The sequence below is a fragment of the Loxodonta africana genome, chromosome 6, assembly GCF_030014295.1.
Source record: "Loxodonta africana isolate mLoxAfr1 chromosome 6, mLoxAfr1.hap2, whole genome shotgun sequence".
Lineage (NCBI taxonomy): Eukaryota > Metazoa > Chordata > Mammalia > Proboscidea > Elephantidae > Loxodonta > Loxodonta africana.
The window spans coordinates 10,672,920-10,687,434 of record NC_087347.1 but is presented as its reverse complement, the minus strand read 5'-3'; the positions used below and the strand labels follow the sequence as shown (position 1 = coordinate 10,687,434).

General features: G+C 43.4%; 1 protein-coding gene across 3 annotated transcripts in view; it reads left to right on the top strand.

Annotated features, from left to right (window-relative positions):
• The first annotated feature begins 5,278 nt into the window (after nucleotides 1-5,278).
• Nucleotides 5,279-14,515, top strand: part of DIS3L2 (DIS3 like 3'-5' exoribonuclease 2) — a 386,862-nt gene continuing 377,625 nt past the window's right edge. For all 3 annotated transcript variants that reach the window (XR_010322206.1, XM_064286551.1, XM_064286549.1), the window contains exon 1: nucleotides 5,279-5,338. The gene's annotated coding sequence lies outside the window, so the exon portion shown is untranslated. The remainder of the gene's footprint in view (nucleotides 5,339-14,515) is intronic.

The following is a 14,515-nucleotide window of genomic DNA, read 5'->3' as shown; positions in this document are numbered from 1 at the left end:
GACAAAATGGTAGCCAATCACACAATACTGGGATTTATGGCCTAGCCAAGTTGATACAAATTTTGGGGGGATATGCTTCAATCCATAACACTCACCTTCTCCAAATAAAAAACCCATTGCCGTCAAGTCGATTTCGACTCATAGCGATCCTATAGGACAGACTAGAACTACCCCTCAGCGATCCTGTAGGACAGACTAGAACTACCCCTTAGGGTTTCCAAGAAGCTGCTGGTGGATTCAAAATGCCGATCTTTTGGTTAGCAGCCGAGCTCTTAACCACTGTGCCACCAGGTTACCTCCTCCAGCTCTTCTTTAATCAAATTCTCTTGGGTTTGTTTTGGCATTCTCAAAACTTTTCTCTCCAGTTAAGTATTTAAAAATATAACTATCACATTTTATTACAGCTATTTTTTTTATAGTTTAGTATCCCTGATTTTCAGAATGGGACATGCATATCTGTCGGGGTAGCAAGCTATACAGCATAAGGCTATCATTTCTCCCTGCCTATACACCCTATCAAGGAGCCCTCGTGGCACAACGGTCAAGTGCTCGGCTACTAAGTGAAAGGCTGGCAGTCCAAACCCACCCAGCTGCTCTGCAGGAGAAGGACCTGGTGATCTGCTCCTCCCGTAAACATTACAGCCAAGAAAACACTATGGTGCTACTCTGTTATGTGGGGTCACTGTGAGTCAGAATGAACTTGATGGCACCCAACAACAACAATACACTCTATGAGCCTGCACAGGTGAAGACAAGGTTCCTGGCACTATAATGCATCCCACAGGTGAGCTGGCATCTCCCAGAGTTGCACCCCGAGGCCAGCAAACACTCCTTTGCTTTGGTTCTTGGAGTAAGTTCAACTTTACTGTTGTTTTTCTTCACCCTACTTCATAGAAGGAAGTTTTACTTCCTTTAAGGAGAAATTAGCATGCAGAAGGCAATCAGTACATGTTGTTGAATAATTTATTCCATCTTATCTCCTTGAAGTTCTCGTAGTGTTTGACTTGGCCATTACACTGTTTTACACACACACACACACACGCGCACACACACTCACAACACGCACATCTCCCTTGATTCCCTTGCTTAATTTTTGAAGTTGCAACACTTTTTTACTACTTCTAAGTTGCTTGGTTATTTTCTTCTTTCACTGTAACTGGTGTCAATGGAATTGTGGAGGGGGGTGAAATGAGACAGAATCTACTTGCTCATGGACTTGATTGCTGGGTGAAAATGTAGTGATGAGGAAAACTGGAGGAGTCGAGAATGACTACCAGGTGTCTGCTTTTATGACTGGGTGGATGTTAGTATGAGATGGGACCAGGCTAGGGGTGATGGTGGTTACGAATCAGGGTGAAAAGCTCTGGGGCAACTACAGCTATCTATAACCTCTTAACTCCTAGGTAGGCTTAGACTTTATAACAAACAGTCCCTCCCAAAGCAGATGGCTCACTTCCTATACCAACAGGGCATGCAAACCCCCGTCTTCCACTCATATCCTAGGTCTTGAGGCATTCCTCAAAGCACTTTGCATCATTAACCTGCCAACCATCATCCAGAGACCAAAGTCAGAGCTCATCACCTGGAACCCTCTGTGCAGTCACTGCCTACAGTCACCAGCTTGGAGGTATAGAGTTGACCCACAACTTCTTGCAGTTTCCTGAAAATATGCTCTTCATAGCAATTATAACTTGTAATAATCTCTTGATGCAGTTTTGAAATCTCCCAGAACCCCAGCCAAGTTTAGGCCAATAAATCACCCTGACCCTTCAACAGAACACAGACCTTTAGAATTTTTTTTTTTTTTTTTACTGTATTCAAGGCAGCCAGATTCAATGGCTCTCTTCATGGACAATGCAGGATAGACTTTATCAGCTTCATGTATCTGGGGCTTCCCTTTTCTATGTCATGAGTTGGCCTTGCCCTTTTTGTTCATAAGACAATTGGTTTAGCTTCCTTTTCCGAAATGTAATCACTTCCCATCCTGCCTTGCTGGTACTACACCTGGGCTCCCTTGACCTGTATTTTGAGTGTTTCTAAACTCTTAAGCCACACAGTTCAAATTTCTTGGTTTCTCCCACAGATGGCGGGCCACACCCATTGTGGATAGATTTTATAGTCTTTCAGTGAAGAGTATTATTTCTAACTCTTTTGGGCAGCCTATAGGAAACCCTGGTGGCGTAGTGGTTAAATGCTACAGCTGCTAACCAAGAGGTCGACAGTTTGAATCCACGAGGCACTCCTTGGAAACTCTATGGGGCAGTTCTATTCTGTCCTATAGGGTCACTATGAGTCGGAATCGACTCGACGGCAGCGGGTTTGGGTTTTTGGTATTGTAATACTAGGAAACCCTGATGGTGTGGTTAAGAGCTATGGCTGCTAACCAAAAGTTTAGCAGTTCAAATCCAGCGGGTGCTCCCTGGAAACTCTATGGGGCAGTTCTACCCTGTCCTATAGGGTTGTATGAGTCAGAATTGATTCGAAGGCAGTGGGTTTTATTGTAATGCTAAGAAGCCCTAGTGGTACAGTGGTTAAGAGCTCGGCTGCTAACCAAAAGGTTGGCAGTTTGAATTCACCAGCAGCTCCTTGGAAACCCTATGGGGCAGTTGTACTCTGTCCTGTAGGGTCGCTATGAGTCAGAATTGGCTTGAGGGCAATGGGTTTGGGTTTTTTTTTTTTGTATCGTAACACTAAGAAGTCCCGGTGGTGCAATGGTTAAGCGCTTGGCTGCTAACCGAAAAGTTGGTGGTTGAAACCTACCAGCTGCTCCACTTGAGAAAGATGTGGCAATCTGCTTCTGAAAAGATTAACAGCCTTGGAAACCCTAGGGTCGCTATGAGTTGGAATTGACTCCACTACAATTTTTTTCTTTTTAAGAGGGTAGCTGCTAACTGAAAGGTTGGTGGTTCGAACCCAACAACTGCTCTGAAGGAGAAAGATATGGCAGTATGCTTCTATAAGGATTACAATCTTGAAAACTCTATGGGGGAAGTTCTACTCTGTCCTGTAGGGTCACCATGAGTCAGGATTGATTCAACGACAACAGGTTTTTTTTATTGTAACATTTGTTACAATGGGAATGTACTGGAGTTATGCACTGGAGGTATACTTATGGAGCGAGTCTCTCAGTCCATGCACACTTGAGTGTGCTGTGCTTTCTTGGGCCCACAAGAAGGCCTGGACTCCCTCCACTTAGAGAGTGTGGAGATACGCCCACCCCAGCTGCACAGCCTTTGAATGGGCTGGCACCACTCTTTTTATTTTTACTGTGCGTTAAGTGAAAGTTTACAAATCAAGTCAGTCTCTCATACAAAAATTTATATACACCTTGCTGTGTATTCCTAGTTGCTCTCCCCCTAATGAGACAGCACACTTCTTCTCTCCACCCTATATTTTCTGTGTCCATTCAGCCACCTTTTGTCCCCCTCTACCTTCTCATCTCCCCTCAGACAGGAGCTGCCCCCACAGTCTCATGTGTCTACTTGGGCCAAGATGCTCACTCCACATCAGTATCATTTTCTATCTTATAGTCCAGTCCAATCCCTGTCTGAAGAGTTGGCTTTGGGACTGGTTCCAGTCTTGGGCTAACAGAAGGTCTGGGGACTGTGACCTCTAGGGTCCTTCTAGTCTCAGTCAGACTATTAAGTCTGGCCTTTTTACAAGAATTTGAGGTCTGCATCCCACTGCTCTCCTGCTCCATCAGGGATTCTCTGTTGTGTCCCCTGACAGTGCAGTCATGGGTTGTAGCTGGGCACCATCTAGTTCTTCTGGTCTCAGGCTGCTGTAGTCTCTGATCTACGTGGTCCTTTCTGTCTCTTGGGCTCATAATTACCTTCTGTCTTTGGTGTTCTTCATTCTCCTTTGTTTCAGGTGGCACTATTCTTCTTGCCAGATGTCTAATCAAAATGAGATTTGCCTGTGGAGCTTACACAGGGTAACTGTCTCACCCCTCCTTTCTTGGCTCTTGTCCTTGTTGTTCTATTCCTGCTTTTCACTATTTTTTGGTTTCCTTGGCTTCATCTCCCATTTCTGGCCCTAAAATCCCCAGTTTCATAGTTTCAATCCTTTGTTCTCTTCTTCTTATGTGTTGTCCCACTCCTGACCCCGCTGGGCCCCCTCCACCCATTAAATCCTTAACCCCCAGTCACCCTCCACTTCCTGCCCCTCCTGGACTTCCCCCACCCTCTACATTTGAATAGACAAATTCTGCAGTCACAGCTTTCCTGAGAGTTCTGGGGGGAGCCTGTGTGAACATTAAAAACCAAAGGCTCCATTGGTTAATTTATTCTTCAAACAAACATTGAGGCCTGGCCTGTGTGTACCAGGCACTATAGATGCAAAGATAAATAACAAATATTTTCACCTTCAAGGAGCTCACAGTTATTGTTGTTAGGTGCAGGTGAGTCAGTTACAACTCACAGCAACCCCATGTATAACAGAACAAAACACTGTACCATCGTCATAATAGCAGGTATATTTGAGCCCACTGTTGCAGCCACTGTGTCAGTCCATCTTGTTGAGAGTCTTCCTCTTTTTCGCTGACGCTCTACTATACCAAGCATGATGTCCTTCTCCAGGGATTGGTCCCTCCTGACAATGTGTCAAAGGTAAGTGAGACAAAGTCTTGCCGTCCTTGCTTCTAAGGAGCGTTCTGGTTGTACTTCTTCCAAGACAGGTTTGTTCATTCTTCTGGCTGTCCATGGTATTAAAAAAACAAAACAAACAAACAAAACCACTGTTGCCTTTGAGTGGATTCTGACGCATAGCATTAAGGAAGGGACAAATATCACGACAGTGCTTTGGTAACACATTAAGGCATTCACTGAACAATTTAATATATCTCTTTTCCTTACAGAACACATGGTGGACTCATTCACTGCACAGATTCAAGCCACTGTTGACTTTGACTGAATTTTATTTTTTCTAAGGTCATCACTGGTCACTTGATCTCCCCAGCATTTGACACTGGTGACCACCACCCCCTCACTGAAATTCTTTCAAAACTCTCCTGCTCTCCCAAGCATCCCGTCAGCCATTCTGGCTGCTCTTTGGGGGTTCCTTTTCCTTGCCAGGCAGGTGGGCGTCCCGAGGCCGCCCAGCTTGGAGCCACCGGCTATAGCGAGTCGCCCCCGCGAGGCGAGGCCGGAGGAACTGCGGCAGACCCCGCCAGACCCTGTCGCCCCTTGGACGGCGCAACAGCAGCCGACCACCGCTCGCGCCCTTCGCTCTTGGCCCCACCCGGCCACCGTTGCTGTCTCTAGCGCCGCGCCCGTGACCCGGAAGCGCATTCTCCTTAGCAACTGAGGGACCGCGCTGGCGCTGCCTCCCGGGAGCCAGGGTGAGGCCCCCCGTCGCGCGCACCCCCCACCCCCGGACCCCTTCCTGGACCGCCCCGGGGTCTGGCCTCGGTGACTCCGCGCCGCCTAGCCGGGCCCCCGCGGGGCGGCCCCGGGCGAGCGCCCTCCGGCTCCGGCGTCGCTCACCGGCCCTGGCTGGTCCCTGCCCGCCCCACGCCCGGGTACCCTCCGGGTGCCGGGCTGGCCCCTCCATTGTGGCCCAGTTCGGTGCGCGAGGAGGGGGATCAGAATTAAACAGAGCCTGTCGCTGTCGAGTGGACGCTTCCCCAGGCTCGAGTCACCTGTGGGCGCGTCGTCACGGGTCCTGATGAGCAGGATGGCGCGCCTCTGCAGCCTTGAGCAGCAGCCCTTGGTGACAGTGCTTGCCGTTTGTCTGCAGCTTTCCGTTCCCCAGAGTGATACACTTCATCTGCTTGGTGGATCTTGGAGGCTCATGTCATTGCTCATTTTGAACTGACCCTATCCCGGGGAATTAGCTTTACAGTCGTGAGTGATGTGTAGTTAGTATTTTGTAGCTTAGATTTTGTGTCTTTCAGTTTTCAGAAGGAAATCTCTCTACGACTGACTAACCCATCTAGGTTTGGGAAAAATTACAGGTGAATTTCGCTACATTGAGGAAAGTAGAGGCAGGCGGATGTTATTAATGTCTAACTGACATTTCAAAAGACTTAAAATCTCCCTTAATTGACTTTGAAGGAGTGGTCTTGTGTAAACTGTAAGCTTTATTTGAATATGGTGGGGTAGCGACTTTATATTTAATCCAGTGATAATGGAACTGAAACAAGCTTCTGAACAATCTTCGAGAATGTCATTGTTTTGGAAATACAATGCAGGCGTTTACGTACCCAAGGCCCTCCTTCCAACAACTGTGTAATTTCATTTCAGTTCAGCAAGTGTTTATTAACCACCCACAGTGTTAAACCCACCAGAATGGATATAGAAGAAATAAGAGACTGTGCACATTAAATTATTGGGGAAACTGTTAAATGGGATTTGTTTAAACGGAAAATACGTAGTTCGGGTGGAGAGTTAAGCACAGGCTGGAGTTTTCAGGGAGGTGTTTATGGATTATGCAGAACTCAATTTTGTTGTTAAAGTATAGATACAAGATGTATTTGTATTGGAAAGGACAGGAAGTCCTGAATTTTTTCCCCTAATATCCTTAGGGGTTTTGGAAATAGCCCCACATGACATTTTGAAGCCCTTATTTAAAAGTCTAGGTTGAAGGAGCCCAGGTTCAATGGGTAAAGCCCTTGGCTGCCAACTGAAAGGTTGGAAGTTCAAACCCATCTAGCTGCTCTGAGGGAGAAAGACCTGGCCATCTGCACCTGTAAAGATTTCAGCCTAGAAAACCCTATGGGGCAGTTCTGCCCTATTACATTGGGCGGCTATAAGCTGAAATCACTAGACAGCACCTAACGATAAGTTCACTTGATTGTGATATTACTATTTCTTTCAAGTACTATTAGCACAAGTCTGTCTGGCATTTTTCCTGTTTGAGATCTGCAATAATGAGGCAAGGGACTTTGCTGCTTTCTTCTGCTGCTGGTTTTTATGTTTATATCAGACACCAAAGGTTAGAGTTAAGTTCTTGGTTCATACATACTTAAGCATCTTGTGAAGCGTTGCTCTTTATCTACCTGTTGCTGTCGAATCGATACCCACACATAGCTACCATACAGGACAGAGTAGAACTGCCCCATAGAGTTTCCAAGGAGTGCCTGGTGGATTGAACTGCCAGCCTTTAGGTTAGCAACCATAGCACTTAACCACTATGCCACCAGGGTTGCCTGCTCTTTATCTATTTAGCAGATATTTGCAGAGTGCTTCTTATATAGCAGACACTGTGTTAGGAAATACAAAAGACAACACTTACTCCGTAATCAGTAGCTCTGTTTTATGTATGGTGTATGTGTTTGTGTGTTTAGCCTGCCAGTCTTTGATGCTCAGCATTTGTCTAGAGACATAGATGGGCTGGAGCAATTTATATAGACATCTGAATTGATTAAAAGAAAAATTATTTTTTTTATTTTGGTCTTGAATACATCCTCCAAAGACAGACTTTCGAAGATGAACAAAGTCTTAAGGAAACCCCTTAAGATGTTTTGTTGTTTCTTGTAAGTTTGTTGTTGTTGTTAGGTGCTGTGGCGTCAGTTCCAACTCATAGCAGCCCTGTGTACAACAGGACAAAATACTGCCTGGTCTCTGTAGATTTAGTTCCTATTTATTCACTTATTCAACAAATATTTGTGTGCTTACTAGGAGCTCTGGCGGTGTAGTGGTTAAGAGCATGGCTGTTAACCAGAAGGTTGGCAGTTTGAATCCACCACCTGCTCCTTGGAAACCCTATGGGGCAGTTCTGCTTTGTCCTATAAGGTTACTATGAGTTGGAGTTGACTGGACTGCACTGGGTTACTTAGTACTAGGCAGTGTGCTTTGTGTTGGAGATGAGGTCCCTGCCTTCAGCTTACTCACTGTTGGGAAAGCAGATGAGAATCAAATGATCACACAAATGTAAAACTGCAGGAGTGCTTTAGTTAGGGAAGTCACAGAAGGGACATTTGACCTGAGATCTGAAGGATGCACAGGGAGGGGAGAGTGTTCTAGTCAGGACAGACAGCCAGGGCAAAGACCCTGTGATGGCAGGCTTCATGGAGAGGACCAACAACTGAAAGTACAGCTCTTTATGGAGCAAGAGAGGGTGGAAAAATCTTTTGTGAGAGAGGCCTAGAAGGTGGTCAGGGGCCAGGTGGTGCTAGGCCTTGTAGGGGCCCTGGGCCTTGTAGGCAGGTTAAGGAGTTTTTCTTCATCCTTGAAGTAAAGAGAAGCCTCTGTAGGGTTTTACTTAGAGGCTTTGGCTGGACTGTGGGTGGGTATGACACCTTTATATTGTGTTTGAATAGCCTGCTTTGTACTCTGCCATTGCTTAGTATTAGTACAGTCATGCACCACAGAACATCTGTTTGGGCAACCTCTGACCTCATATACATCCATGGTTCCGTAAGGTTGTAACAGAGTTCAGAAATCTCAATTGGAGAATGGGATGTAGTGGCCATAACCGGATGTAGTGAATGCAACAGCTTCCTGAACACGTGTATCTTACGTCTCTTATACACAAAGTGATTGTACCGCCAGGTGTGTAATGGTACAGTACGTATATATCCTATAATATGTATGTCTTCATAGTCATAATAAGTGCCTATGTTACTGGCTGATGTATCTACTGTACTGTACTCTCTATCGTCCCTGGGGGTACGAATGTCCGACTTACTTACAACCCGTAGTTACAAACCAACCCCTGTAAAGCCTATTACATTAAAAATTTAAGGTATACACAATGGTTTGTAATAAAAAATGGGCGCTGTTTTGCAGCACACATGAAAACATTATTATTGTATGTTAAAGATATTTTAGCGTATCTGGAATGTGAAAGTTGGAAATGAAGAAAGATCGGTAGTTGGAAAATATGGCCTTGGTGATAGAAACAATGCCAGAGATGGAATGACAGAATTTTGCAAGACCGACGACTTCATTGCAGATACCTTTTTTCACCAACATAAATGTTGATTGTACACATGGACTTCACCAGATAGAATACACAGGAATCAGACGACGGAAAAGCTCAGTATCATCAGTCAGAATAAGGTCAGGGGCTGACTGTGGAACAGACCATCAATTGCTCATGTGCAAGTTCAAGGTGAAGCTGAAGAAAATCAGAGCAAGGCCATGAGAGCCTAAATATGACCTTGAGTATATCCCACCTGAATTTAGAGACCATTTGAAGAATAGATTTGACGCATTGAACACTAATGATCAAAGACCAGACGAGTTGTGGAATGACGTCAAAGACATCATAGTGAAGAAAGCAAGAGGTTGTTGAAAAGACAGGAAAGAAAGAAAAGACCAAGATGGACGTCAGAGGAGACTCTGAAACTTGCTCTCGAACGTCAAGCAGCTAAAGCAAAAGGAAGAAATGATGAAGTAAAAGAACTGAACAGAAGATTTCAAAGGGCAGCTTGAGAAGACAAAGTAAAGTATTATAATGACATATGCAAAGAGCTGGAGATAGAAAACCAAAAGGGAAGAACATGCTTGGCGTTTCTCAAGCTGAAAGAACTGAAGAAAAAATTCAAGCCTCGAGTTGTGATAGTGAAGGATTCTGTGGGGAAAATATTAAACGACGCAGGAAGCATCAAAAGAAGATGGAAGGAATATGCAGAGTCATTATACCAAAAATAATTGGTCGGCATTCAGCCATTTCAAGAGGTAGCATATGACCAGGAACAGATGGTACTGAAGGAAGAAGTCCAAGCTGCTCTGAAGGCATTGGCGAAACACAGGCTTCAGGAATTGATGGAATATCAATTGAGATGTTTCAACAAACGGATGCAGCGCTGGAGGTGCTCACTTGTCTATGCCAAGAAATGTGGATGACAGCTTCCTGGCCAGCCGACTGGAAGAGATGCATGTTTATGCCTGTTCTCAAGAAGGTGATCCATTCGAATGCAGAAATTATAGAACAATATCATTAATATCACACGCAAGCTGAATTTTCCTGAAGGTCATTCAAAAGTGGCTGGAGAGTATATCGACAGGGAACTGCCAGAAATTCAGGCCTGTTTCAGAAGAGGATGTGGAACCAGGGATATCATTGCTGATGTCAGATGGATCCTGGCTGGAAACAGAATACCAGAAAGATGTTTACCTGTTTTTTATTGTCTATGCAAAGGCACTTGACTGTCGATCATAACAAATTATGGATACCATTGTGAAGAATGGCAATTCCAGAACACTTAATTGTGCTCATGAGGAACCTTTACATAGATCAAGAGGCAGTTGTTCGGACAGAACAAGGGGATGCTGAGTGGTTCAAAGTCAGGAAAGGTGTACATCAGGGTTGTATCCTTTCACCATACCTATTCAACCTGTATGCTGAGCAAATAATCCGAGAAGCTGGACTATATGAAGAAGAACGGGGCATCAGAATTGGAGGAAGACTCATTAACAGCCTGCGTTATGCAGATGACACCACCTTGCTTGCTGAAATTGAAAAGGACTTGAGGCACTTACTGATGAAGGTGAAAGACCACAGCCTTCGGTATGAATTACACCTCAAAATAAAGAAAACAAAAATCCTAACAACTGGACCAATAAGCAACATCATGATAAACAGAGAAAAGATTGAAGTTGTCAAGGATTTCAGTTTACTTGGATCCACAATCAACACCCATAGAAACAGTAGTCCAGAAATCAAAAGACGCATTGCTTTGGGCACATCTGCTGCAAAGGACCTCGTTATATTAGTGTTGAAAAGCAAAGACATCCTCTTGAAGACTAAGGTGTGCCTGACCCAAGCCATGGTACTTTCAATCGCATCATATGCATGTGAAAGCTGGGCAATGAATAAGGAAGACCGAAGAAGAGTTGACGCCTTTGAATTGTGGTGTTGGTGAAGAATATTGACTATACCGTGGACTGCCAAAAGAACGCACAAACCTGTCTTGGAAGAAGTACAACCAGAATGCTCCTTAGAAGCAAGGGTGGTGAGAGCGCATCTTACATACTTTGGACATGTCAGGAGGGATCAGTTCCTGGAGAAGGACGTCATGCTTGGTAAAGTACAGGGTCAGCGGAAAAAGGCAGACCCTCAGCGAGGTGGACTGATACCGTGGCTGCAACAACGGGCTCAAGCATGACAACGATTGTGAGGATGGCGCAGGACTGGGCAGTGTTTCGTTCTGTTGTGCGTGGGGTCACTATGAGTTCACGCTGACTTGACGGCACCTGACAACAGCAACAGTGTATCTGCAAGTGTTTCTTTAATGTTTTTGTGCATAGAAAGGTACACTGTAATCTGTATACTAAGGCAAACATTTGACTAACTGGTGTTAGATAGGAACCGTACCTAACTGTTCCAGTTTACATACAAATTCGACTTAAAGACGCTCTTACGAACAGAACTCGTTTGTAATCCAGGGATGGCGTGTATATGATACAGTGTTTATACATCATCCAAATCACATAACGTCCTATCTCACAGAAGGTATCGTGGACGTGAAGCGACACATGACTGTATTGTTTACTCATCCGTGATTTCAACATGTTCCCTCTGCTCTGTTGTAGTCAAGGAAGCCTCCTGGTTCCACTAACAAGACGCACTACCTTCATGCTCCTTCCCTGGAATATCCTTTCTTCTCCCATCAGTCTGTTTAAATCTTACCAATTCTTAAAGGCCTAGTTCATCTCTCTTATTTTTGAACTTGTGTTCGTAGACCCGGAGTGGAAGAGACCTTAGAAATCATCCTGTTTATCCCTCTCTTCTTTTATACGAGAAAATTGAGTCCTGAAAAGTTTCCAGGATTTGCCCAAGGACAGACATCTAGTGAGTTGGGATGGAGTTGGGAATAGAGTCTGTCATTCCCTGGGTGGGTGCTTTTTCTCTCAGCCTGCTTACAGGTTGTGATTTAGTTTTCTGTTTAGTTAGATCACAAGTATACCTGGGGCACAGAAACTGATTTCCCTGGTGGCACAGTGATTAAAGCGATCAACTGCTGCTGACTGAAAGGTCAGTGGTTTGAAACCACCAGTGGCTCCGAGGGAAAAAGATGTGGTAGTCTGCTTCTGTAGAGATTTATAGCCCTGGAAACCCGAAGGGGTCACTACGAGTTGCAATTGACTCGACCGCAGTGGGTTTGGTTTATAGCATTATAGGAGCCCTTGTGGCACAGTGGTTAAGAGCTCGGTGGCTAAGTTAAAGGTTGGCAGTTTGACTCTACCAGCCAGTCCTTGGAAACCCTATGGGGCAGTTCTACTCTGTCCTGTAGGGTCACTTTGAGTCAGAATGGACTTGATGGCAACAGGTTTGGGTTTTTTTGGTCATAGCATCGTAAGGTCCTTGAGTGATACAAATGGTTTATGCATAGCTGCTGACTAAAAAATTGGCGGGTCAAACCCACCTGGTGACATCGCAGAAGAAAAGACCTGGCAATCTTTTTCCATAATGATTACAGCCAAAAAAACCACAGTGGAGCTCAGTTCTGCCTTGTTACGCATGGTGTCACTATCATTTGGAATTGACTTGATGGCAACTTTTTTTTTTTTTTTAAATAACATCGTGCTGAGCCATATTAGGTGGCCAGGAAATATTTCTTGATTAATTGATTGTCTTCAGGACTTTCATTGCCTGAAAAATGGCCCTAAGTAAAAATTGAAATTCACTGATTTCAGATCCTTTATTATATTAATCGAATTTACATTAGTCCTTCTGTGGCAATCAGAGTTGAGACTTTCTCACCTTTTCCTAATGTTCTCTTTATCTCATATCTGTGGTAAGTATACTTGAGTTTCCCTGCAAATTTTGATGAAAAAACAAATGAAAAAGGCTTCAGAAATGGAAACTCTAATGCATTAAACTTTTTAGGTTAGCTGACCAATTTAAGGCAAAGGTTTATGCTTATTTTTCAGTTTTATTGCTGCTAAATTTTTTCGAAAGAGTCATATTGGTACCACAGCTTGTAGTGCCATCCTGGAATGCCAACAGGACCAGTTGAATTTGGTATTGGACTGAAAATGACTTAGAGGTGGCCCAGTATTCTAAGTGCAAAAAAAAATGTAACAAAGCATTTTTGTGTGAGGAAGATTTATAACCTTTTTTTTTGCAGTTCCCCCATTGATCCCAGACTTTAGTTTCCTGTAATGTTGTATGACCAGTCTATAGTGTCTGGTTTTCGAATATCCTTTATTTTAACCTTCACATTTTTTTTTTCCCTAGGAGGATTTGCTATAGGAAATAAAGTTCATTTTCACTCAGATAGCGCATGTACAAATAAAACAATGGGCCTGAAATGGGTTGGTAGATGCCTCCTGAGGTCCAACTATCTGTGCTGTTATTGGTGATGTTAGGGAGGTTGGAAACTAGGCCAGAGTTCTTGTCTTTATTAGACTGGGGTGGTGGTGTTGGAACTGCACAAGATATTCCTTTGTGTCATGTGATATGAGCAGAAGGATTTGACAAAAAGGATTTTTCAGAGAGCCTCGTATTTGGAGCCATAACGAGAACTTGATGCCCAAAGTTGTAGTTACGTGATTAGCTCTCACATTGAGGCTAGAATCGCTCAAGTTTAGTCAGCTGTTAGTACAACTCTTTTTGATTCTTGCGTCCCAATAACAGGCTGCCTCTGGGATGCACTAATGGTGACATTAAGGTTTTTAGGTTCTTTTCTATATTAATTTTCAAATCAGCTTGTCAGGTTTCTAAAATGTCTGCTGAAACGTTGATTGGGATTGTATTGAATCTGTAGATCAATTTGGGGATAATTGTCATCTTAATGTTGAGTTGTCTAAGCCACAGGCAAGATATATTCTGTTTATATGTCCTTTAATTTAGCTCAGCACTATTTTGTAGTTTTCAGCAGACAGATCTTAAACATTTTTTGTCATATTTATCCCTAAGTATTGCATGTTTTTGATGCTATTGAAATAGTACTGTTAAAGAATTTTTATTTTTGATTGATTGTTGCTAGTATATATAAAAATACAGTTGATTTTTGTACGTTGATCTTGTATTTGCCAACCTGGCTAAGCTCACTTATATTAGTTCTAGTAGCTTTTTTTTTTTTTTTTTAAGAGATTCCATTGGATTTTCCACATGAAGATTGTGTTATTTGTTAATACAGTTTTACTTCTTCCTTTGAAATCTTTTATTTTTTTCTCTATTGTGCTGGCTAGAACTCCCAGTACAAAGTTGACTATAAGTGGTCAGTGCAGACATCTTTGTCTTATTCCTGATCTTAGGGGGGAACCATTAAGTATCACTGTTAAGTATGATATAAAATATAAGGTTTTTTGTATACTGTATTTTTTTCACAAATAACATGCACATGTAAATAGCGTGCCCACACATATAAGGTGCAGAAATGATGAAAATAAATAAAACAATTCTGGCATAGTGTGACTGGCAAAAAAAAAAGAAAAAAGTATGATGTGTGCATTATTTGTATAAAAATACAGTATGCCCATTATCAGTGAAGAAGTTTCCTTTCATTCCTAACTTATTGAGAGTTTTGTCAGGAGTGAATGTTGGATTTTGTTAAATGAATTTTCTGAGTGTATTGAGATGACGTGGATTTTCATTTGTACTCTGTTAATATGGTGACTTA